Below are 24288 nucleotides of genomic sequence, written 5' to 3'. Positions count from 1 at the left end.
ACTTGAGAAACGACCGACGGGACGGCTTAAATTTAGTAACTCCCTTTACTGACCGGCCACGAGGCAGCCGACTGTGTAAACGCGCGTTGATCGTAACGTAACTCTCGCAATCTATCCGGACGGTTCAACGCAGCCGTTTGTTACACCAGAGATCGGCGACGCAGACAGGATTGTTACGTTTACCGATGTTCGCGTCGTTGATGATTTGTTGCGCGTTTTGCATCTAAGAACGACAATGACGAAAAAGACGCGACCCTCCGAGACAAAGTGGAAACTTTAGATAGTCGAACGTATATCACTGTCAGTACTAAACGCGTTATGTTAACCTATCTCTTTCATTTGTTTCCAACTGTAATTAATTTTACACCACGATCCAATTATTGCTTTAATAACGTTTAATTTGCCTCCCTCGTAAACTATTCTTGACATTGACGATCGACGAAATTCTGACTCGCTCTTGACTGCAGTTAGCAACCGGTAGAGGGAACGTCATAATCTCGAGGCAAGAAGGCAAACAGGGAGCAAAGTTCGCGAAAACAGTGTCACGAGCAGGCTAATGTTCGCCTTTTACGCCGCGTCGCTAGTGCCTGCACGCGTTGACACTCGAGGAGTGGCGGTACAGCGCGGTGAAACTTCGCTCCAACGACGAGGCAGAAGCCCTAGAGAAAGTTTTATGATTAAGGAATTAATTACAGCGGGGATCCGCCAGTTTCATTAATGACCGATTAGAGAGATATCTCGAGTGTTTGGGATAAAGGAGCGTCTCTTGGTAACCTGCCGGCGAATTCCTCGATTTTCGACCGAGGCAAGCTCGTAATTTCGATCTTTCGCGTCGCTGAAACTTTCGCAGCTCGAAACTTTTCTTCTCGCACATCTCCTTTTTTCCTCCTGTCCTCCCACTCTTCTCTCTCTTTCTCTTTTCAAGAGTTTACAATCTGGAACGATGCTGGTAGTAAAACGAGAAATTCCGCGAAAGCAAGGGAGATGGTACGTCAATTGAATGTCTTCATGGTAACTAGTCCTTAATGAAGCAAACTTTTATTTTACTTTCCACTCTTGCAGACGTGCCCCTTCGATATCTCATAGAGGGAGTCCGTTATCCGTTCTATGTGCAAAGGCACACCCTATGGAAAGTTTGCTTTTCAGACTTTTCACGGATATATACATGTATGTATATCTCTTTAATTTCTTCTCGTAATAATCAAGGATTCGTTTGAAGCGTTAAAGTTTGTTCGTGTGGAGCAATTTAATTATATAACTTTATCGTTTACCGTTCTTCGCTCAAAATTGTCCCGAGACAATTATGCTTCGAAACTAGACAAATCTAATTAACTACGATAAATATAATGAAAGGTATCGTTTAACTCGATATTTTCTAAAGAAAAATTTAATAAAATATTACAATTAATACAAACTTGATATATTTGACAGACGAATTCTTGACGGACGTTTTCTTGTCAAAGTGTCAATGATTTTTCTTATTAGCGAAGAATAAATTGTAGTGTCTACTCGGAAGACACTACTATAAGTGTTCTTACGCTTATAAAGTACAAATATATCAATAATTTTATTTAAAAAATAATATGTAACTTGAAGTACATAATTTACACAAAATATTGAAGTTTTATTAAAAACAAAAGGTGTTCTAAAACTACAGCGGGAATGTAGATTCTGATTACAAAAGCAATTTAAACGTTGCCATGTTACGTGGGTTTTAACAGGTTAAAAGGAATTGCTTTGTTTTGCACTGGTCTGGTTCACTTCGTAGTTCATTCCTAGTTTACATTCATTCGCGGTTCTATTCGTTCGTACTTGTGCAATTACCAGCGGTGCTTCGTGGCTCTGATAAACCTCGGAGAGCCTGCGTAATTACAACCAAAACACGTACAACGCACATTGTCCCGAATTTTGGCAGATGTTGCTATAAACTTCTGCCCTAACACACCACGCAAATTATCATCGCGATCGATTCCTAGAATATCCTCTGTTCCTAAAACCAAATTAAACGCAATTCGATCACCGACGATATTTAATTAACTTGATCCGATTAATTGCACTCCAATATTCCTGCCTACGATAGATTTGAATTCGATATGAACGTAAAATTACAAATCGAACAATCGAGGAGCTGAAATAGAAAATGATTTAAGTGAAAAGATGAAGATTTTAAATAGAAACAAATTTCATTTCTGATAATTTATTTCCTTCGACGCTGTATACTTTCAACGTTTGCAATTTTTACATTTTTAGAGAAAGAGTAAGTAGTGAAAAATGTTAGCAGGTAGTTAAATTTATTTCTATCTCTTTCAGGACCAGACTATTTTGGAGCTTCGAGAAAAATTTTCGTCTTATGAATTATTAATAATAGAAATTCATTTTTTTATGAGACTTCTGTAAAGAAGATTAATGCATTAAAATTTAACACCAACTTTACTGAATATCATTTAGATAATAAATAGCTTGATAGTTTGTTAGCATACAATATTATACGCATGCAATGTCAAGCGAAAGGATAACTTGTAAATCATACGTTCATCTTGTCCAACAAAAATTTAGTTAGCATTTACAATAAATCTAAAAAGCTAAAATAAATTATTTTAGCATTGTATACCCTCCCTACGCTTTCACTCACAACTTCCTCGCATCAATCTACATAGAATTTATCTCCTAGTCCATTAAAAAATCATTTTCCATTTTTTCTCCGTTATCGTTTAGCATTTCCACCCTTCAATTCACATAGTTCCAAGTACACATTTCTTCAATCTATCTGTCAGAGTCTTCTCCTCGACTCGACGGGGTTAATCGACGAGCACAACCACAGAGCGTAGAAGACAAAACATCAATAGAGATCGTATCACGACCGATTGATCCCTGTTAAGTAAGTCAACTTACGATGCGTCAGTTCAGTGACCCCCCGTCGATCGTTCGCTGGATAACGTTCGTTCAGATGATCGGTGGTTGGACACACGATTAATTAGTTTCGAGAGATGCGCGATAACCAACATCGACGAAGAAGATTCGGTCACGAAACTCGACCAGAGGGATCTCGCTGCTGGAACACCGTGTAAGACTCCGCTTAAATCGTCGATTGCTTTAGCGAAACAGATGATATCGAATTGTGGAGTCGATATATCACTGAGTTCCCGTGTTACGAAAAGAAAAAGAAAGCTGTACTCTTTAAATAAGACGTCAGCTGTCAAGCGAGAGAACGATAACAGATTCCAATGTAGCAGCATGAATCTACTTCGTTCCTCTAACTCGAACGATCACTCTTCCCTCGCTCGCTGTCTCTGCTGCTTAATTAATCCACCGTGAATTAAGCTGTCTTGTACCGACATCGCCTCAGTCTCGTTTCGAACAATTCATGTATTTTATTAAACATAGTTTTTCGCGCCTATTAATTAACATACATGCGTTACATGACGAAGATGTCGCGTATAACATTTTGAGGTATCTTCTATCGATTAGCTAACTACTAACAATTGAATACTAACGAGAAAAGGACATGGGAATTGATCTTCGTTCATCGATTACATGCATACACTACTCGGCTTTTAAAAAATATCAGGAGCGTTAGAACAAACAGATTGTAGAAATGGAAGCAGGTAGAGTCCTGCACAGAGAGCCATACGAAAAAATGTTTAATACAATGTATTTTTTATCGAACACCAAAATAAAAATTCACATTCGCGTTACAAGTTTATTCTCTTAATATCTCACATTTATATTTTTCCTCATAGCGTTCTATACAGAACGAGTTTCTTAATGGTGGTTCCTCTTTATTCATGACAACTGTCCATCTTTCTCTGACTTAGACGATATCTTCATCGCTTTGGAAAAGACTCTACTTTTGCTTTGTTAGTAAAGTAAATATCAATCGGGAACGTTTCGAGCATTTGGTGCATCTGCTTCTCACGGTGCTAACAAAAGTGACGCGTCACCCGGAGCTAGACAAGAAGAGAAACTAGGGTGGATCCTGGCGAACGAGGATCCGGCCAATCGAACCGTCAGGTTGCACCAGCCAGACAATTAGGCCACGATCTAAGCCCGTGACCGTTCCAATCCTAAACAAATAGGCTTACGATGATCCGTAATGGGATGACGGCGTGTCACGTGGTATCCTATAAATCCTTTTACGACGCGTACTTCTATTTACAGCGGGGGGTACAAAGGGTAGAGCCTGAGTCAGAATTCCCCGCCCGTTCTGTAGCGATCAGAGTATGAATACAACGACCTGGCAAATAAACCAATGGTAAATAAAAATTCTGCATCGTGCCGGAAAAGTGGGAACACGTGGAGTGTGTACTCTATCAGGGAGGAAATCAATTTTGCTAGTTTCTTTGTAGTGTGTTTGTTATGAGTGTACATGTAGTTCAATGAACTTTTAACGTATTGGTGTGGTATATTAGTTTTCGGACAACTATTAATCTACGATATGTTCGTAAATATTCTATGTAAATTATTATAATTAAAATGGTATAGTGAGGATAAATAACCTACACATAATTCTGTTTCTATCTGAATAAAAATTCGTATCGGTTTTGTGAAAATCAGCCTCGTGTTATCAGCAAATATAAAAGAAGGAGATTTAATGTGTTAGTTCATGTTCTACATGCAATTCGAAGAAAGTAACTTCTTCAATATACCTCGCGCTTTTTACGGATATTACCATACTTTTATTTACCATAAAACACGAGTAATACCGATCTCTCTTTAAACAATCGATAAAACTTTCCGTACCCCTAGGACATAGGAAAGATGGAACTATTAATCTCACGGTAATAAAAAGAAAAATCAATCCAGTGTCTCCGTTAACGAAGCAGAAGACAGAAATCTATCCTGTCTATTCCGTTTAGCAGAGTTCCATTCTCCAAGTCCGTTTCTCCCTCTAACGCTGTGCCCCTCTATTTAGGGTGTATATACGTGGCTCTAGCCGTCAGTTGGCTTATGTCACTCGGGATTAGCGCTGTTTGGACAGAGGAAATTAACTACTACACCCGGAGTGTGCCATCTGCGTGGGCGTGCACGACATTGTGTCGCGGGCATCCCCCTTAAGATTTCGGGGCAATGTAATTCACTGGCGAAACCGATCCTAAGGGGGTCGTCGTCCGGCCGTAGTGACATTGCCATTTCCGTGATTAGAAATGACCCCCCGAGTCAGTTCGTTTGACTCCGATTCGAAGACGTTTTCTTTTATGTACTACTACTAGAGTCGAATGGAAAATCGATAGCATTAACGCTCTCCGTTAATATCGTCGCTCTATGGGAATCCATGACATTATACCTATATCCGTCCAAATGCTATTAATCCGAATACGATCGTACTCAAACTAACGACCTTACCGTTCCAGAATTATATTAAATTTGAATGTAATCTCTATGCAATCGATCCTTCTCAATTAACATGTATGAGCTATTTCGAAGCCAAATTAGTCAATTTCATTTTCTGGCAATTTTCCTAATTTAGTATCACAATATGTGAATAGCGATTTACCTTTTGGAAATCAAAGATCGATTTTAATGCATTTGATTATTTTGTCCCCTGGATGGTTCGATATACATAGCAGTTCTTAAGTGGAAATTTCTGTACGCGTCAGACATATACTTTTTACCGGAAAACGCGTTTGTACATAGAAATTTCCCATCACTGTGCTTTCATTACAACGAAGCAACATTCTATATCATATACTATGATACATTGAAGACACATACTTCTAAATAGTTTCCAACTGCTGTATTCGAGTCAGTCGCACGTGTCTATCGCTTACGGGAAATTCTACTTCCACGTGAACTCTCGCCATTAGAGGAACGTGCACTAAAACGACATTTCTACAATCACCTAATCATCCTTTTCATGCATCTTCATACATCCTCTACCTAAGTAGCTTCCGCTTTCCCAATATCTAAGATCTGCTATCTACCAAGTCCTCTTATCTCTAGCCTTATCACTGAAAGCCATTCTTCGCTTCCTTTTCCTTTCTCCCTATCTTTCATTCCTTATCGTTCTTCCATTCTTCCATCGGAGAGTGTCAAGGAGATTCGGTGCAACGAGGACAGGCTCTGTGATTACCCGGAGGTTGCACCTGCAGCGTCCTGGCCCCGAAGGTGATCACGTAACCGATCATAAATAAGGATGCAGTCTTGCTCGTTGATCGATTGTGTAAATAAAGATCACGTCCCACTCGACCTGGTCTCTCTTCGTACACGTTACATGCAAGCGGCGATCCCGCTGCTTCGATTATCGTCGAGCACGCAGGCAAGGCGCCGAAGGAATCTGAACGCTGCGCTGACCGAACCGGACCAGACTGAAAGGTACCAGCGTACTCGTGCAAAGGAGGAGAAGCCGCAGGTCGTGGTGCCCCAGGTAAGATTTTCGCACCCGGCGGTAAGCTCGTTAGCGAGAGATTGCGATCAATGACCGAAGATGAACGCGTTCGTACGGCGCGAACTGAGTAACGCGTGTTGCTCGACGAAGACCATCGAACGGTTCGATAAAAATGTGTAAGAGAGATAGGTAGAGGAGATCGAAGTTGTTTTGCAAGCGTTGCCCAGCGGTACACTGTTCGGTATGCTCGTTAGCGTCGGTCTTTCGCATCGATGTCTCTCCTCTCTCTCTCTTCGTTCCTCCTCCTCGTTCCTGTCCCCGATCTCCACCCCTCTTAATACGTGTTATCCGTTACCACCGTAGGTGGTTGCGCCGGTAATTGCGTTCACACTTAACCACCTCGTGAGGGATAACGATTCGAGACTTTCCTCGCGCGAAACGCCGTAAATATACTCGTAAGATGAAGGGAGGTACAGGTTCCCGCCAATCTGGAATACAATCGCGAACCCCCGCTGCAACTTCATCGCGCCTGGTAAATCTTACACCCGGCGCAGCTGGAGCGTGACGAAGTCGCAAAAATGCCCTGAAACCGACCGCCAACGGAGCTGATGGAGAAATTCTGACACTTTTAACCTTATGGTCTGTTCGAAGGGACATGAAAGCTGCCGGCTCTTTGACGCACCTTGCGTGTCGAATAAGAGGCGAGAGAGTTTCGTGAGTTCTTTGAAATTACGTACCTGCTATTCCCGCGCGATTCCTTGATGATTTAATTTGATCCTTCGCAACGGGCGTTCGTTCAGTTTGTTTCGATGTTCATTAGTAGATTGCGAATTTTTGTACTTTTATGTGCACAGTCAAAGTACGTAGACTGCATGCAACATGAGAAAATACACGAAATATTCAACGTGGAATATAAATATGCACGAAAATCCGCGGTCTATTCATTCGACATATTATATCGCTAAACAAAAGAAAAATGTGATTCTCATATAAACGAAACAGTTTCACAAGAACAAAATTTTCTACTAAAAAGAAATTTTCGTGTAAAATATCTATCTCACGCCCTGTAGTTACTATCCCTTTTATTCTACATCCTATTTTCCTCAAAGGAATTGAAATCAGCCTGTTTCAAAAGATTCTCACTATAGCCAACTCTCAAATAATAAACAAAACATACAGGATCAAATTTTGCGTCAAATCAAACGCACGAAAATCGTTTTGGATTTCGGCGCAGGGGTGAAATAACGTTCCAAATTTAATCCGCGGCTGACGCGGATTCACCAGAGATCCCTCAAGATCTATGTAAATAGAGAAGCGCGTCGACCGGCCGTGAAAAATAAGTAAGAGTTTACAGATCAGTCGCTACTGGTCGAACGCAAATATTTTTTGAAGTTGTCGTAGCTGCAGGGCACAAAGTTTCCGGACTGGCGTGCGAGTACGAGCGTAAACGGGAGGAGAGCTCGAACGGGTCGAAATTAAAGACCGGCGATATTGATGCTTGAACGGGGCCAATTTGCGTTCCCAGCAATTTTCAAGCCGCCCGAATCCGAGCGGGACACAACGTTGTTTCGTTTGAACGCGGCTCGCTTATTTACTTGTGTCCCACCCTGTCCAGGACGCTTTGACGGACCACGTTATGAGGCAATAAGAAACAGCCTCGCAAATTTCGTTTTTGCACACTGCGCCGCTTCAATCGTGAGTTATTTTTTGGATTCGACAAGTTTTTCGCTTTTGGAGTTACGAAAGGGTTCTTTTATTCAACAGCTACGTATCTTCGGGCAGTGTTGCCTTGATTCGAACAGGGTTGTAAAACTCTACTTTCTCCGCAATTCGGTTTTCAAAGAGTTCAAATGTTTCAAAGGAATTTAAAGTTTCTTTTTTATACGCACTATAAAAACATCGAGGTTTACTTCTTTCTACAGAGTAATACATAGTAGTTTTGTATACGGAAAACTTTTTGTGACTTCCAGTGAAGACGAGACGTTGCCCGGTGTATGGTGACTTCTATTGTACACTGTTCTATAATGCTTGCATATTTAACTCTTTGTCTTAGAACTTCAACTCATACTCGTGGTAGAGATTATAGTTCCAACTTCATAAAAGATGGAGAGTAGTCGCGAGAAAGTTTAGTTTGCACGTTAGTTAGTTAGTTTCAACTCGAGTTACAATTTTTCAAACTGAATATTATCAAACATAAATTACGCATAATATTTTGATATTATACGACATATCTGTAAAGCTACTAAAGAGATGATAAAAACCAGAATTGAACGAAATACAATTTTCAAACTCCTGGAATCAGCTGAAATCAGATACATAGATACGTTCTAAAGGAACTTTATTCTCCTCACGCTCTCAAAAATTTACCAGGTATTCTACGAATCGAGCACGAACGACAAATCAGGCTGTCGATGAGAAGAAAAGAAATCGAAGACCAGTCGATTCCGAACTAGAAAACGAACGACGAATGTAATCGACTGTACAGAACGGATCACAGGGAAGGAAGCTTTTCGTCGAATCGATAAAATTTAACTATCCCCGCTGGTTCTTTCTCCGCTCGACCGAGCATTTGGCTTCGAGCGTTTCATGTAGTCCGACTTCATTCAACTCGACCGATTCTTTTCGGTTTCCGTTCTGTATACAGCTTATCCCCGCGCGGTGCTTCTTTCTCTTCCCTCTGGTATCTACATAATCCAATATATGCTGATGCCGAGGTTCGATCAGGGTCGAAGGTCCATGCGAATCGTTTGTTAGCCCGTCCCGAACCGAATCCCCCCCCCCCCTATTTTTATTATGTCTACCGGGAAATCTAACATCTCCCTGGTTTCGTCTGCGAGGAACCATCTGGCGAGTGATGTCGGCATCGCAGGTAATCCGGTAAACATCGGCGGTCGAGCTCCAATTAGTGTCTGTTTACTCTGCCCATTCCTTCCGCCCTTTTGACCATCATCCGTTTCTTCGTACCTCGGACGCCACACCCCTTTTTTAATTAAAATTTGTAAGGAGCTTCTGCACTTTTTCGACCAACGAATCGACGTTGCGAACTTCTTCAGCGACTCTGTTCGCGGTTGGCCAACTAAGTTACGCGATATAATGGCGGAGGGTAGCTTTAAAGAATAAGGAAGTAGCTCTGGTTTCTTGGTATCATTACGATTGTTGGAGTTAAAAAGTATTATTATTAAGGTTTTCTTTTATTGTTATCCCGAATAATAGAAATATAAGTTTTGCTGTTATAGAGATATAAGTCTTCTATTTCTCTCAAGCGATGAGTAAAAGGTAATTGGTATGAAAGAGAAGAATTTTGATTATATCTGGGTAAGTCTGCAGAGAATCTCTTCCAGTTTGCCTCGCCGCGTTTATCAACGGATGCTGGCGAACGATAATATTCTTCGTGCATTCCGTCGACTAGAAACACTCGGAATAATTGTGTGTGCACAAAGAGAGAATGGAATGTAAAACGGAACACGTCGGTTAGAGGTACACGAACGTCGAAACGACGGTCTTCTCCGTATTTCGAGTATGGCGCGATTATTTCGGAATTCCCGAGGCACGCTTCCTATTTACTCCATTTCACTTTGTTTCTTCCTTTAAACGTTCCTTCCTATTTCCGTTACGACGTACGAGGATCAATTGTTGGCAACGTTTGCATTTTACGTCGCATGTGTTTCAGCTAAGAAAGGAATTTGAATGTAAATGCTTTGGTCGCCTCGGTTGCATGTTTTCCTAGAGTAAACTGATGGAACATGCAACGTCGAATGCAAATGACGCCGACGGTCATTGCAGATTGCCACGAAAATATATAGCGGCCCGTGCCGCGAACCAACGAGAAAGAACGAGAGCTCCCTTGCGCAGGGATGGAAAAAAAAACACGACGAGAAGAAGGAGGAAAGGAACGAAGAAAACATAACGACTGTTGCGACCACACTACGTATACGTAACACGTTGAAGCTCATGCACGATTATAATAAATTGCTCTGATCGGCGTACGGATAACGACGAGGGGAACGATCGTCAGAATTGTAACCTTTAAGCTCGTCGAGCCTTCCGAGAAACCTTTCCTGCGCGAGACAATGCGCGATCGTTGGTTGAAAAATCGCGAACAAAGGGGAGCTCGTGTCCTGGAAGTATTTAACGTGACCACCGTACTCAATCTTTCCCACTCCTCTCTTTCTTCTTGAACTATAATTTGACAATTTCGAGACACGAAATTCGACTTTCAGAGTCGAAGCTTTTAATAGAAATGCGATCGTCGTTGTTCTCTTAATTCGGGACCGATCGTAGACAGACAGAGATTGTTCGTCACGCGAGATGTCTCCTTGTTCGATGCGTGCGTCCGGATGATTACCAAAGTCTCGTGAAGCCAATGAGACGGTCGGTCACCCTCTATCCCCTTCGAATCGCGGAACGATCCTCCCCCGCGATCGAATAATTCGAAGAACGAAAGCTCGAAGCAATTCCGCGTCATCAGAAAGTCCGGTCGATGTTTCAAGGCAATTCCGTGGCTGGTAAGGGCTTATCACCGGGTGGCACGGCATCCAAAGCCTCGACACGGGAGCTGGTCTCCTCCTATAGAACTTCCACGAGGGTTGGAAGGGTCTCTCTCTCTCTTCCTCTCTCTTCCAGGATTTCACCTTTCTCTACCATCCCGCCGACGACCCTCTTACCGCCTCCACCCAACTCCTTCTCCACCTATTTCTCCTCCTCCTCCTCTTTCAGCCTTCTCCTCCTTCTTCGCTCCCACCTTTTTCACTTCGACTCGACCTGCCCCTCTGCCCGTTAGTCGCTCGCTGCTTGAATTCCACAATTCCAGCAGCGAAGAAGGATCGATAATGGATCCAGCCGGCTTTCCACTCTATTCTATACGCATCATTTGACACCCGGTAGACGTAAGGAGAGAAGAACCGCGAACGCCGTTGCTTCTCCTCGGTAAAGGGAAACGCGCGAGCGAGGGCAAGAGCGAGACATGGAATTCAATAGATAGAAATCACTGCTATTGTCGAGGCGCTATATGACGCGACGAAATCGCGGAAAATGAGACGATCTCGAAGCCGAGGAGGAAGAAAAATTATATCGACGCCGGAATCCCTTAAGATCCACCGTTCGAGCTGTTTCCCTTTCATCCTACTACTTCTCTTCCGCGCTATTTTCCTTCTTTGTCGCTCCTTTTTCTTTTACTTATTCCTATCCTTCCTCTTCTCTACGCTTCTCGAGGGGTCAAACTTCCCACCTTTTTGGCTCTTTTCGGCGCGAGTAACGATAGCCAAGATGCGTTCTGACAGCGGCGAAATCCTCGCGAAAATACCTCCGTTCATACTCATTTCCTTCCTTTCTTCCGTTTGCACCAGCTCGCCAACGTCCTTCGGTAATCCTATCTATACGAACCCACGAGCTCGGACGCTCCTCGAGGATTCTCCCGGAGGACGCCTCTATCCTCGTATTGTCGAACGCTTCTTCGGTAGCCCCGTGGGTCTTTCATCACCTTTCACGAGTCCAAAATGCTCCATTTATAACATCGTCACCCTCCTCGAGTCGGCCGCGATCTTTTTTCCCCACTTGCACAAAGGATGGATTTCTTCGAGTTTTCTCATACGGTCACTTTACTGATTACGTGGAAGATAGAGTGGGCCTCTCCCTCCAACCGGATGATCGGCGAGTAAACAATTTTGGGATAAAGAAGAATCCCTTTAAGGTGAAAATTGCTTCGATAAGTCTGTAAGAAAATTGTTTAAGTGGAATTTAGCTTCGTCAATTGATCTGGGGAAACTTATCTGGACAGACCAATTGTTAGATCAATCCGGTCAGATTCCTTGAATGGATTCCATCACGTTAGATTCAAGATGACGAGGATTGGCCAGTCACTCCCAGCTGCAGGTATTACTGTACAAATCTTTACTTTCTCAAAAGAAACCTCGGTTAAAACGAGCTGATCTTACGCAAAGTCAAACGTTTCCCAGAATAACAAAAATTGTTTAAAAAGAAGATCGTATACAAAGGACGTGTTCCGTATTCCTGTAAAGCTAACTTAACCAACCCGTCACTTGCCCTTCGCCGGCGCCAAGATTGTTTTTGCCTCAATAAGACACGGTCATGGCCCGTCTAGTTAACGGAAGCAACTCGTTCTTTCCTCTTCCTTCTCCACCTCCTCCACTTTCCATTCCTCTCCCTTCTTTTTTTCTCTTCTCTTTTAACAACAACAGGTCCAGAAACGGATGCAGAGAAGAAGTCTGGTAGCCTGAGCCCTCGTCCGTGAGCTGGAGTTTTCGAGACGGCCGAGGCGAGATTATAATTATGCAAATGTCTTGTTGCGGGGAAGAAGAGAGCGAGCAACAGATGTCTGGAACGGCATCTTCGCGAAGGAACATCGCAACGGCGCACGGCGGCCGCGTTCCCGCTGCTCCGAGGGCCGACGATAGAATACAAGGTGGGGCTCAGAAATGAAGAATGACTCGGAGACGTGGCCGTATTCTCTGTGGCCCCTTGTGGCTTTCGGTTCTCGTGCACGGCCGAATCGCGTCGCTGAATTCTTTTGCTCTTCCCCTGCCACGGCAAGACAGGTGGCACAGATTGCACCTCGCCACACGGCCCTGAACACCTGTGTTTCTTTTTATGAAACCTGTCGCCGTTGCCGAATTGCCACTCGTAAAATCTCTTTACATGGTAAACCGATCTGGTACCTTCGATTTTACTTGTTATTATATTTCTTGATGGGATATTCCACGACGCGATTGGGAAACGTTGGACATTTTGAATGTGGAATGAGGAAATAGGAGTCTACTAGTCTGATAGCGATATTTTACACTTCTCCCTATATTAGAACTATAATATTTAATCGTTCGTAGACAAGCAGCCTCATTCATATTCTAATCTTCTAAAACATCAGAAATATTTGAAAAATCTGAGATATCTTTCAATGTCTCTTGTTATGAAATCGTTCGATAAGTTAACACTTTTGCTAATTAATTACGACTTCTGTCATCGCTCTTAAACAAAAGTGAACTTTTACCTGCGAACGATTAAAAAGTTAAATTTTATACTTGCCAAGAGTAGTACTTGCGAGTGACGCGTGCTTATAGTAACACACTATGTATTTAGTCTGTGGAAGTTGCCGAATATGCTCGGAACCATGGAGACTAATTGGAAGTTACGAGGATCGCGACGAGCCTGCATGAGGCCATTCGTGGCATTTCCAGTTGTCCTGTTTATAAATCATTTCACCCCTCATGATTCCGCACGTAATGTAGAAGACAATTCTTCCTCGATCGCGTGGACCCACTGTCCCTACTCCTGTCATCTACCACTGACTATATCCACCATGGTGCGCTCGAATGCATTCTTTCGCTTCTCGTGACAACTATTTTGTCTCTTTCTCAAGAATTCGTAGCGAGGCGTTCTTCTTGAAAGCAGGTTCTCCTGCGCGCCCGGTGAGAGGAGCCAGCCCTTTTATTGTGCGGCACTTGGACGAACAATTCTTATTACGGAGTGGCTGTGTTCGCGCCCCAAGAAATCTCATTACCTCGTGCGGGGATAGAATTGCGTTGACGAAAAGTTCGAAAGGAGGTGTTAAGGCTCGCGCGCAAAGAGAAAATCGAAGGAGACAAAGTCCATCTAGCTGGACCACCTTCAGCCTCCAACCCCTTCTGCCCGTTTCCTCTTCGCTTTCTCCATCATTCCGTGCGACCGTTTCATCCCCCGAGCCGCACTCTCTCTCCTCGCAATTCCCCACTTTCGTCCGCGTGGCGAGCGAGACAGGGAGCGGGAGAAAAGGGAAACTCAATTTTCCACGGATAATAAAAAACAGAGTATTACTTAGAGACGCGGAATGAACGGAAATGAAGTTTGCGTTCCCGTTGGAACGGGACGCCGCCTCGTTAGCCGCATTCTTCCGGCGCAATTATTCGCCTCTGAATTCGGGTTTCAACGCGGCCAAGGATTTCGTGGCTGCCGAACGAATCGCCTCGGCGAATGGAACATTGTGTCGCAATCTAGTTGACGAGCACAGTCTGCGGCGTGTGGATCGTACCGCGTAAAAGAGAAATGGTTTAGAGCTGTGTCTCTCCCTCCCTCTCTCTCTCTCCCTTTCTTCTTTTTCTTTTATTCTCTTCTCTATACTTTTTCTTATTTATTCCTGTCCAGTGGATTCCCTTCCTCTTCGAGTCGCGTTTACGTATCATAGAGAGTTGTGACACAGGTGTATCAAAGGGGAAATCGATGCTCGGCAGGATGGTAAACGTTGTTCAGATACACAATACACCGGGAAGATTAATGATAGCGGCCGCGGTATCATTGCGCTGGAATGCATCCCGTCGTTCATTCATCATCTCGCGCGAGAGTCGCCACCATTCTGTCGGTGACTTATTATTTATTACGAATCTCTCGTCTTCCGCCTTACGGTGGCTGTCCCACGAGAGAAATGCGTTTTCTCTCTGCTTTCCAAGACGTATCGAGCTTCCATAAATTATAACATATGGTCTCGGTTAACGTACTCGTCACGAGTCTATCCCCAAGTCGAACTATGATTAATTCACCATGGACGATCGACCGAAGAAATAAAATGAATTGAAGAACGACGAAGTACGTGTTACGATTTTACCAGAAGGCATTTAGAAGTTCGACAATACGAGGCAAGCGAGAATGAAAAGTGGAGTGCCGGAAAATGGATCAACTATAATTACGGCGAGAAACGTAGCGTATGCTGGCAGCCACAGATCCGAAACGATCCATTAAACCATCAAACGGCTATTGATTTACGTTTCCTTATTGGCTCCCTGGTACCTTCTTATTATAACAGCTAAATCGAGTCATAAATCAAGCATCGTAGCGGGAAAAATCCTCCTGCGAATTTATATTACACCCCCCGCTTCGTTCTTGCTATGAGGTTATCCCTTTTTGCCCTTTGTACGTGAGTCAACTATAGTCGATTTACGGTGGCAAACAGAAGGACTTAGAATGGAGATCACGATCGATAAAGTAAGGTTATCTTGCAATAACCATTACATCAAGTTATTTATTTATTTATATGGATAATTTCAAATGTGCTGTCAGAAGAGATTCGCTTATGATTTGATATTTGTTTTCGTGTGCCTTGAAAGATATACATAACAACCGCGTATCTTTCAAGCTACCTTAAAATCAATAAATTACATTCGTTTCAAGGCTATTTCGCAAAGCCATTATACCCAATTATTTCTTTATCTATTTGGATAATTACAAATATGCTTATAAAAGAAATTCACTTATGATTGAATTTTTGTTTGTATTTTCCATAAGAGATATAATACCCGTATATATATCTGCAATTCTAATATCATCGACCTTAAAACCAGTAAATTACATCTATTCCAAACACACGAAGCTCGTGCCAACCGATTTTATAGGTAATTTCTATCCTGTTTCTAATCGTAAATCCATCGAAGATGGCGGCCGAGATGAATGGATCAAACCATATCCCCTATCCGTATTATGTATCCCCTATAAAACAAATTGCTCGCACCTCCATCAGGATTAATTTCCTGCCGTATATTAAGCATCTACCGCTTCCTTATTTTCACGGATGCTATCAATATCCTTTTGCACGAATGATCACCTGACAGCGATGGTTAGTATCGCGATGGTTAGATTCGCGTAAAAATTCCAAACAAAAAAGAAAAAATCATTACACACGGATACTTCGATCTTCCATTCCGATTCGTTAGCCGTGTCTATCCATCAGCTAGATACGAGCCACCTTTCGTCCCCGACAGCCATCGAGACAGCCGCGAAATTCGCGGAGGGCAACGTCTTTGGCTGATTAATCCTCCGCATCTCGTTCCTCTCGGCATCCGTCTTGATACCGCACGCGGGCATTATCTGTAGCCGCGGAGGAGAGCTGCAGCGGTTGCATCCAGGCAAGTCGAGAGACAGCGCGAAGAGACCGAGATGAACCACGGAAACGGCAACGGATAGAGAGACAAGGACGAATATATGACGGTGGAAGAGAGAGAGAGAAACGATTCAACGAGAACGAGAAAGACAGGATAAGGTAGATGGGACGAATTAAAGAGAGAGAGGCCAGCCCCCGAAACTTGGATGTAATTACTCCCGTCTAGCGTGTAAACTCTCGTCTTGTCATAGCTATCCTGGTTGCCGGGTTCAGCTGCGCCACCCGGACTTGAAATTACTCCCGCTTCCTTCTGCGAGACTAATCAGCCACGGCTCCTACTGATAAAGTAAGAATCCTGTTAGCGGCGAAATCGAGATTCCTCGAGAACGTCTAACCAACCTGTGACCAGCCTAGTTCGTTGCTGTATGAGCTATGAATCTTGTTCGGTATCGTTAACTCAAGATTTGGACGATCATTCGATGGACTGACTGGCTATGTTACGAGTTTATATAACTACTACGTTTATGTAAGTCTAACTGAAATGATTGCGAGATTTTCACGTTTTAAGGAATTGAATGAAAGTCGTGCGTTTATAACGTGTACTATATCAATCCTTTTTGTAGGTAAAAATAGTCAAATACTACCGGCATTAGAGCACTTCTGTTGTAATAATCGGTACAGTGCTTTTATAAATCAGTCGTAGAGATTTGCAATCTGAACAGAACCGTGAGTTTTTCAGTCCTATTGCTGTGGATTATTAAAGTGTAACACATCTCCTGTACCGTTTTGTATATTCTAAGTAGACGTTCCATTGTAACATCGTCTGAAAAAGTGCCACGAGAAAGGCCTGACCAGCTTATTTGTCTGATCATGAAGGAAAGTGTTTCTTACAAGGAACATTGTGTCCCTGACAGCTCTACGAGTATAGGACACTATACGTCGGTTGGGTAATTGATCGCTATTTAACCAGGACGTGTGGCGATCGCTGATTCTAAATAGACCATGGAGTTTATGCTAGTGTCGAGTTCGTATCGTAGATACATTACTTGCGAGGAAAAAAATCACTTCATCGTCGAATCGTTCGTTACGACTACGCAGACCAGTCGAACGAACGAACAATAAATATCTCGTTTTATTGTATTTTCTGACGAAAATGATTCCGTATGTCGACCCATTGCCGTTCAGTGGTGCGCATAGGCGTTCGAAATTAGAATAGGAAACGGGTCAGTAGCGTTTCGACCGGTTACTACGGACATTCGTTCCCTATGGCGTATACGCGTCCTGCGAATATAAACTAGTATGTATATATAAGATGTCCGTTCTAACTAGCTCGCAATATATCAGCATTGAGGGTGTGCAAATGAATAGCGCTTTGACAATGTTTCGATATCAGTTATGCGAATATGCAACAAAGCTTGTGTATGCGTAGACGTGTACACGAAACATGTACATAAATTAGCTGTGACTTTTATGCATTTATGGGGAATTTGAAAGTGCAAAACTGCACGGAATATACATCATATGAAAAAAATATGTAAAATATTCAAAGTAAAGTGCTTTCTATTATATAATACCTGATAGGTAAAACAATTCTCTAACAAGATTCTACTTTTTTACATATATTCCCAAATATATGAATTTCCAGATGAATTCGTTATTCTACGTATAAGTTATTTGAAAATTTAGTCGTAATCTTCTCAGAACTGTTTAACAGCATTGAAAAATTAATTAAATTCCGACACGATATACCCTACACTCCTAATGATACTCCATGGCTTTCATTTGAGACATCTTCCTTCGACTTATATAACTCTTCTACATTTAATCGGGACACAGTCTATATACATGTACAAAGGCAAGAGCAGTGTCGAAAGAAAGCTCAGTCCAATCTGTTTGCGACACGAACAAGCCCCAAGCTGGTTCGCGCATGTCGAAGAGGAAACGGCCGAGTGTACGCGTCTGGCGTGCAGATTGGCTCGCGTCGATGTGCATTTCGAGAGGTCGATCGACAACGAACCGTTTACACCTTTATATCATCAATCAAGTGGACCAGGTAGCGCAGGTGTATAAACGCGCGGCATCATTCCGGATTGATCGATGAGCCGGCTAGCGTAAAACGAAAGAGTACACGGTGGAATGGCGACCAGAGAGAGGAACGAGAGAATCGAACGGAAGCCGCGGCTCTGGCATTGAGAGAAAGGGACACCAGCACAGATAGACAGAGATGGAGAAAATGAGAGAAGAGTCAGCTTCGAAACACAGTCGAAGGCTCGTCTATATTTTAACGGGAAGCTCGACAGAGCGTTAAAACGAGCCGTCAACGTGCCACGGCGCGAGGGTATTAATTACGAAGCGATGGACGTTGAACGCGGTTCCAACGATCCGTCCTGAAATACGGAACTCGTCCCTGACGGATATTACGTCGAAGAGATACTGGTCCCTGGATCGGCAGAAAAATTCAACCCCCCGCCGGTAATGACTTTCGACTGTAATTGGTCTGCAACGACCAGAGCCAAGCCGATCGATCCTCCGAGAAGGCTTGTTTTAACGCACCTCGATAAAGCTATTTAACTCGATCTGCTTTTACACGGGTTTTAAGCACGCTTTCACGTTTGCCATGGTTCGTTACATAGACTCGCTAAATGGTACTTTGGTTGATGGATCTTGAGTATAGCGTTGCTCGTAATCGGAACGATGACTCGATACGGATTTTGGAACGCGTTCAACATGTTCGATAGAATTCCTTGTGATCGTCTTGACGCTCGTCGGCTCGTCAGACAGACGTAACAAATGAAACTGGAATCTTCCCCAGTTCGAAGGCTGTTACGCTTCACGAATTCGAAGAGGTATCTATCTATAGAAAGTCGAACGTGATTGAGTTCGCGCTGTGAATCGACGATTTTTGGGGTAAACCGTGCCAACAGAAAGAGAAGAGACTTCAATGTCGATCCTGACCCTGTAATAGAATTCTGACGACCTCGACAATAGCGTATCTTCTGTACCGTTATAGCTCGTACGATCTCGGTCGTGATATGTACTTTCCCATTTCAAGGAAGAACTTAAAGGAATCTTGAACGCGATTGAAATCTCGTCGCACGCGACGACTTGGCCTGTGTCAGCCTCGGCTCCTCTTACCTTCGCCCTTGGTAGTTGTGCGCGAGTATGGTATCGATCGTGCTCGGTGAAGTTTAATTTACTGGGACCACGGGTAAACAATTAAAAGGAGTGGATATATAGCGAACGGAGGAACAAGCGCCTCTGCTGAATGGCTCTCCGAGTACCACGGGGCGGAACTAATAACATCGAGAACCGATAAACGCAAGTTACGACGTCTGGTTAACATTCCGCGGGCGACTCACCTCTCTCGGAAGAACATTCTTCCCCGTCGATCTATTCTAGTACCAGATCAAGATCCTACATTAGGTAGCACGCGAACTACCTACGTGCCTAATGTCCCTGTTCAGTTATTCGCGGCAAGAAGGCTGCACGAAGACTACGGCTAATGATACCAACGATCTAACTCCCGTTCACCTGGAAACGCCTCGCTCTGCAAGGAGATCGTTTCCAGGGACCGTGGAATTTACACGGATCGAATTTCGCAAGTTTCTCTTTATTGAGTTAGGTTCACAATGAAATTCTTATTTCGAAGAACGTTTGGAACGACGTACGTTTTGGAGAATTTGTAATCCTCCGCATAGATGGCGATAGTAACGGTGAGCTATTTTGTTGCGAAATCAGATAACGTTGGTGTTCTGTTTTTTCAAATAAGTAGATAAAATAGTTGTCGTTGAAAACTAATCGTGTAGTTATTCAAATTTATTTCCTTCCATCCACGTACGAAACAGTCATCGACTAAAATATATTACAAGATTAATAGATGGGCCTACTACTATCTTGTTACTTATGTAAACTAAGACATCCTCCTACCGCTCCTCGCGGGGAGTTAAACATTCAAAAATTTCGCGTGTCTCGTATTCATAAATTATAATACATAACCATTCTCCAGGCCGTATCCCGAGGAAGTAACCAATCCAGTTGATGCATAATCATTTCTTACAACCGGACATCAACGAACGCTAATGACTATGTTAACATCCGCATAAATCAACTACTAAAAGCCTGAGCAGCCAACAGCCGTATTTAATTCAACGTAAAAACCAGCGGTTTACCGATCTTGGAAATACTAACTCGACCTCCGAGCTTCGAATTCGAGTCATTTTTCATAACGAACAACCATTCCGTGTCGTCGATGACTACATTATCGTGGGATCAAATTTACGAGCATATAACGAGATTCGAGGACGACGCGAGCCAGCGAGAACTGAGAACCGGGTCTTTTTTAGATTCCTCGTAGGTCCATCTGTGCCCGTGAAAGTTAGGTTAGGAAGGAACTCGGCGAACGTGGCTCCCGAGCCACGTTCCTTGGTGACGAAATTATCCTGGGCTCCGGTGTCGTTTATTTCCCCTGGGTAAGGGCCAGCTCTACGCACTCCTCTCTTAACGAGATTATTGTCGTCCTGACGCGGACGTGTCGGCCGATGCGTATCGATATAACCAATCACTGGTCCCTAGGAAGTACGAATGCATATACACGCGTGATTCTCGTTTTCTCGCGTGGTGGCCGCCTTTCGATAAGCCTTAACGAGAGACACTTTCTCGATACGACAATACGACAACTCGCCCCCCTCGTGCAACACGGAAAAATACCGTTACACGACACCGAACCACTTTTCTTATCCCTCGTAGATCAAAGTATTTTTTAGCATAAACGATCGCAACGGCGATCTGAAAGTTTCACGTTTAATTATCGCCAGAGTTATGATTCGGAACAGATGTCCGATAGCTGCTGGTAATAATTAACAAGCTCCTGGACTGGTTTCACCCCCTTAGTGAAAGGGTTTTGCATTTCGTACTGGATCGATCGAATTGTTAGATAGTATCTCATTCTTTCGTTATAATTTACGTCTTTGTTGCGTAAGGAAGGAGAGTGTAAATTCTCTTATCTATGGACGAGATATCTCGCGATGTCGATGACGCTGATGCAACGTGAAGAGACTTGTCGGCCACCTAGGGCGAAATACATCATTCGGTTCTGAGAAGAAAAGATGACACGCGATAGAAATCAAAGACAGTTGTTTGAATTTTTGATCAACACAATAGAGACATAAATTAGCAAATATGAGCACCTTGATCTTTCTTAAACTCCAGACACTGTATTTATGTTTCACTTCCATTTCTCCTTAAACAATCTACTAATAGTCGGAATCTTCAGGCAAAAACCATTTCAACTTTCACTTACGCGAAACAACAGTCAATCTTAAATATTGAAAAACAAACATACGAAGTATTTGATCCATAGATTAATATTTATAGAAATGAATATTAATATAAATTCAAATAAATGAAATTATAAAATATCTCACCCTCACTAAATGCGAAGAGTTTAAAAATTCTAAACTGCAACTTCCTGAAACCTGTAACAGAAAATCATAAACTCGTTTTAATCTCCTCTGTCTTCCATTCGATTCGATACAATCTTCCATTTAGAAAATACGTTTAAATCTATCCTGCTAATATTACCTGACGATAGCGCCTGTTTCGTCATTGGCGCCTCCTACGGTATTAACCAACCCTCGAAAAATATTCAATTACGGCGAAACATTGCCCGATCGTCTTGCGAATGGAAACAGGCAGGGAAGGAAGCCGCGCTATCGTAAGGTTGGTGCGTCTCAATAATTCCGCGTATTGCGAAGAGGGGAGGTCTAAGTGGCACGCTACACCAACGCACGCTCCTATGAGTCTCGTTTTCTCGCAATTCTCGTTGGCATCGGATTTCGCGATGGGTCAGCTTGGAGACTGATAACAACAGGACACAGCGGGGGAAGAGAGAATCATCGTGACACCGAGCAATCAGCTGTCCTCCTACCAGGAAGAGCGGCGCCTGTGTCTTCGTGAACGTCGTTGGTCGTCGAGCAATACCGTCGCGCCGCGCTTAGAGAGTTGTCCCCGTCAAGCAGACGCGACAATAAAGCTAATTGTGGCCCTAACGTGAGAAAGCCTGACCGTACGTTCGTATATACGAGAGATTTCAATTACGCCTCGTTATGCCGGCAGATGGGCATAATAGTCCTTCTAGCGTTGCTGCCGACGCTTTAGGCGTTCCAAGAGAGCCAGTTGGAACGCCTACACCACAGCTTCGAAGCCGAACCTCCGGCCAAGCTGCTGCCTACCTCCTTCGCCGCAATAACGGGGAAAACGGCTGACGGATAAAAATGGAATTTCGCGGGAAATCCGATTTACCCCGCCTCCTCCCACGCGTTTCTTCCCTCCCTTTCACATACGATTCTATTAGCCGGTTCTACTTGTCCGCTTCAGGCTCTACTACAACGTCGGACACTTTGAAGAGATACGGCCGTATCTTTGTATAAGCGTAACGTTTTGTGGCGAGGTTCTTAATTAAAGCATTACGTAGTGATACCGATTGATGTAAGCGGCAATTATTGTTAGAGTGGGTGCTTGTGGACGAGTATTTTACTTCTTTTAATAGAAATTGTAAATTACTCGGTGATAAGAAAAATCGAAAGGATTTTAGAAATCCAATTTCAGAATACCAACAAGTAGGGAAGATAAAGTGGAATCGATGTAGCGAATTAGATGCGCGAAAAATTATTATAGTCACTGATAGAATTGACGGTGATTATGATTAAAATCTATGTATATCCATACTTTGGCAATCTATCTATTGGCACGTCGAATCAAAAGAATTAAACTGAGATATACCTTCATTCGTTCGTGATTCTAGACTTTGACAATTCGTCCATTCTACATTCTGGCGTGTAAACTTCGATGCTTCAGAGATACTAAAATCTTATTATATCCTTCGATGAAAGGATCCTATCAACGTCGCTTCAAAGAACTACTTAGCTGCGATATCGTAAAGGGTTCACGACCCTGCCGATATAATGACGGACATAATGGTCAATGGTGGATAAGTGTAACGCATCTTCTCGAAGTAGAGCAAGTGGTGTGTCACTAACTACGTTGTAACTAAGTAGTATAGTTTTGTCGCATGAGTGAAGTAATTCAGCAATTTAGCACGAGTACGTGTCGTATAATACATGCGCTGTCGTTTATTGCGTACGTTATTGCGCTACCTGAACCGTAACTCGAAACACAGAATTCGCGTTAAGGATAATTTTCGCGAAATTAATAGATCGTCAAGCGAAACGATTACAAGTCGCGCATGACGAATTGCTGTCGATTTAAATACTTTTCAGGTCTTTGATTTTCACTTGCGAGTCGGAACTATGGTGTTAAAGAACGGTTAATTTATGCGAATCGAGTAGGCGTACTGGACGCCAGTTAAACGCGATTACGCTACACTAATCGCTCGTGTACCGGTAGTAATTTTCGTTCGTTAGTCGGATCGAAAAAAAATGCGCGCTGAGAGATCGGCCATTGACAGTGCTCGAAACGTCGGATTCGAGGCACGAACGAATTCCTTGGACGCGTACGTGTACCGGCAAGAGGGAAATTGATACGTTATTCGTGGCACCGGCAATATAATCAACGTATTTACCCGATCTGAAAAACAAGTAGCGTGCAACGAGCGTATTTATGCGCAACAGCGAAAGGTTTAACGAGGTGCTCGCGGCCATCGCGTATACGACCGTAGCCACGTGTAGTCGTATAATTCAAGACACACACGGTGCTTTCTGAATGCCTCTCAACTCGCATAAAACTCGCGTTTCTCGTTTGCCGCGCCGTCCATGTCGCCCGGACTACTTATTACGCAGTCCAGCCACCGAAGGAAAACGCGAATCTCTCTAACTCGATGAAAAAGTAGCTACCAAATAGAAGTTACTGCCTTGAGTCTACGACTGGAAGTATAGTCTGCACTTAGATCAAACCTTCGAACACGAAAGTTTTGCGTTCTATGATTATCGCTCGCGTAGATACACCTTAATGACAACCGTTGACAAGCAGGTAGGCAGAAATTTACAATCTCTACTTCCAATTTAAATTTGTCCTTCCGTTTTTATTCGATACTAGAAATACTAGTTTCCTTTTCCGATATTCCTCTTAAGTATGCCCTTGTCATATC

At 43.2% G+C, this 24288-nt stretch overlaps 1 protein-coding gene across 3 annotated transcripts in view; it reads right to left on the bottom strand.

The window, feature by feature from the left end:
* LOC100645409 (discoidin domain-containing receptor 2) overlaps positions 1-24288 on the bottom strand; it is a 134620-nt gene that overhangs the window by 72961 nt on the left and 37371 nt on the right. For 2 of the 3 annotated variants that reach the window (XM_048407861.1, XM_003396602.4), the window contains exon 2: positions 21608-21658. The exons of the other annotated variant lie outside the window; for it this stretch is intronic. The gene's annotated coding sequence lies outside the window, so the exon portion shown is untranslated. The remainder of the gene's footprint in view (positions 1-21607; positions 21659-24288) is intronic. 3 annotated transcript variants of the gene reach the window in all.

Source organism: Bombus terrestris, chromosome 7 (assembly GCF_910591885.1).
Source record: "Bombus terrestris chromosome 7, iyBomTerr1.2, whole genome shotgun sequence".
NCBI classification, from domain to species: Eukaryota; Metazoa; Arthropoda; class Insecta; order Hymenoptera; family Apidae; genus Bombus; species Bombus terrestris.
This window is presented reverse-complemented; position numbering and strand designations above follow the sequence as displayed.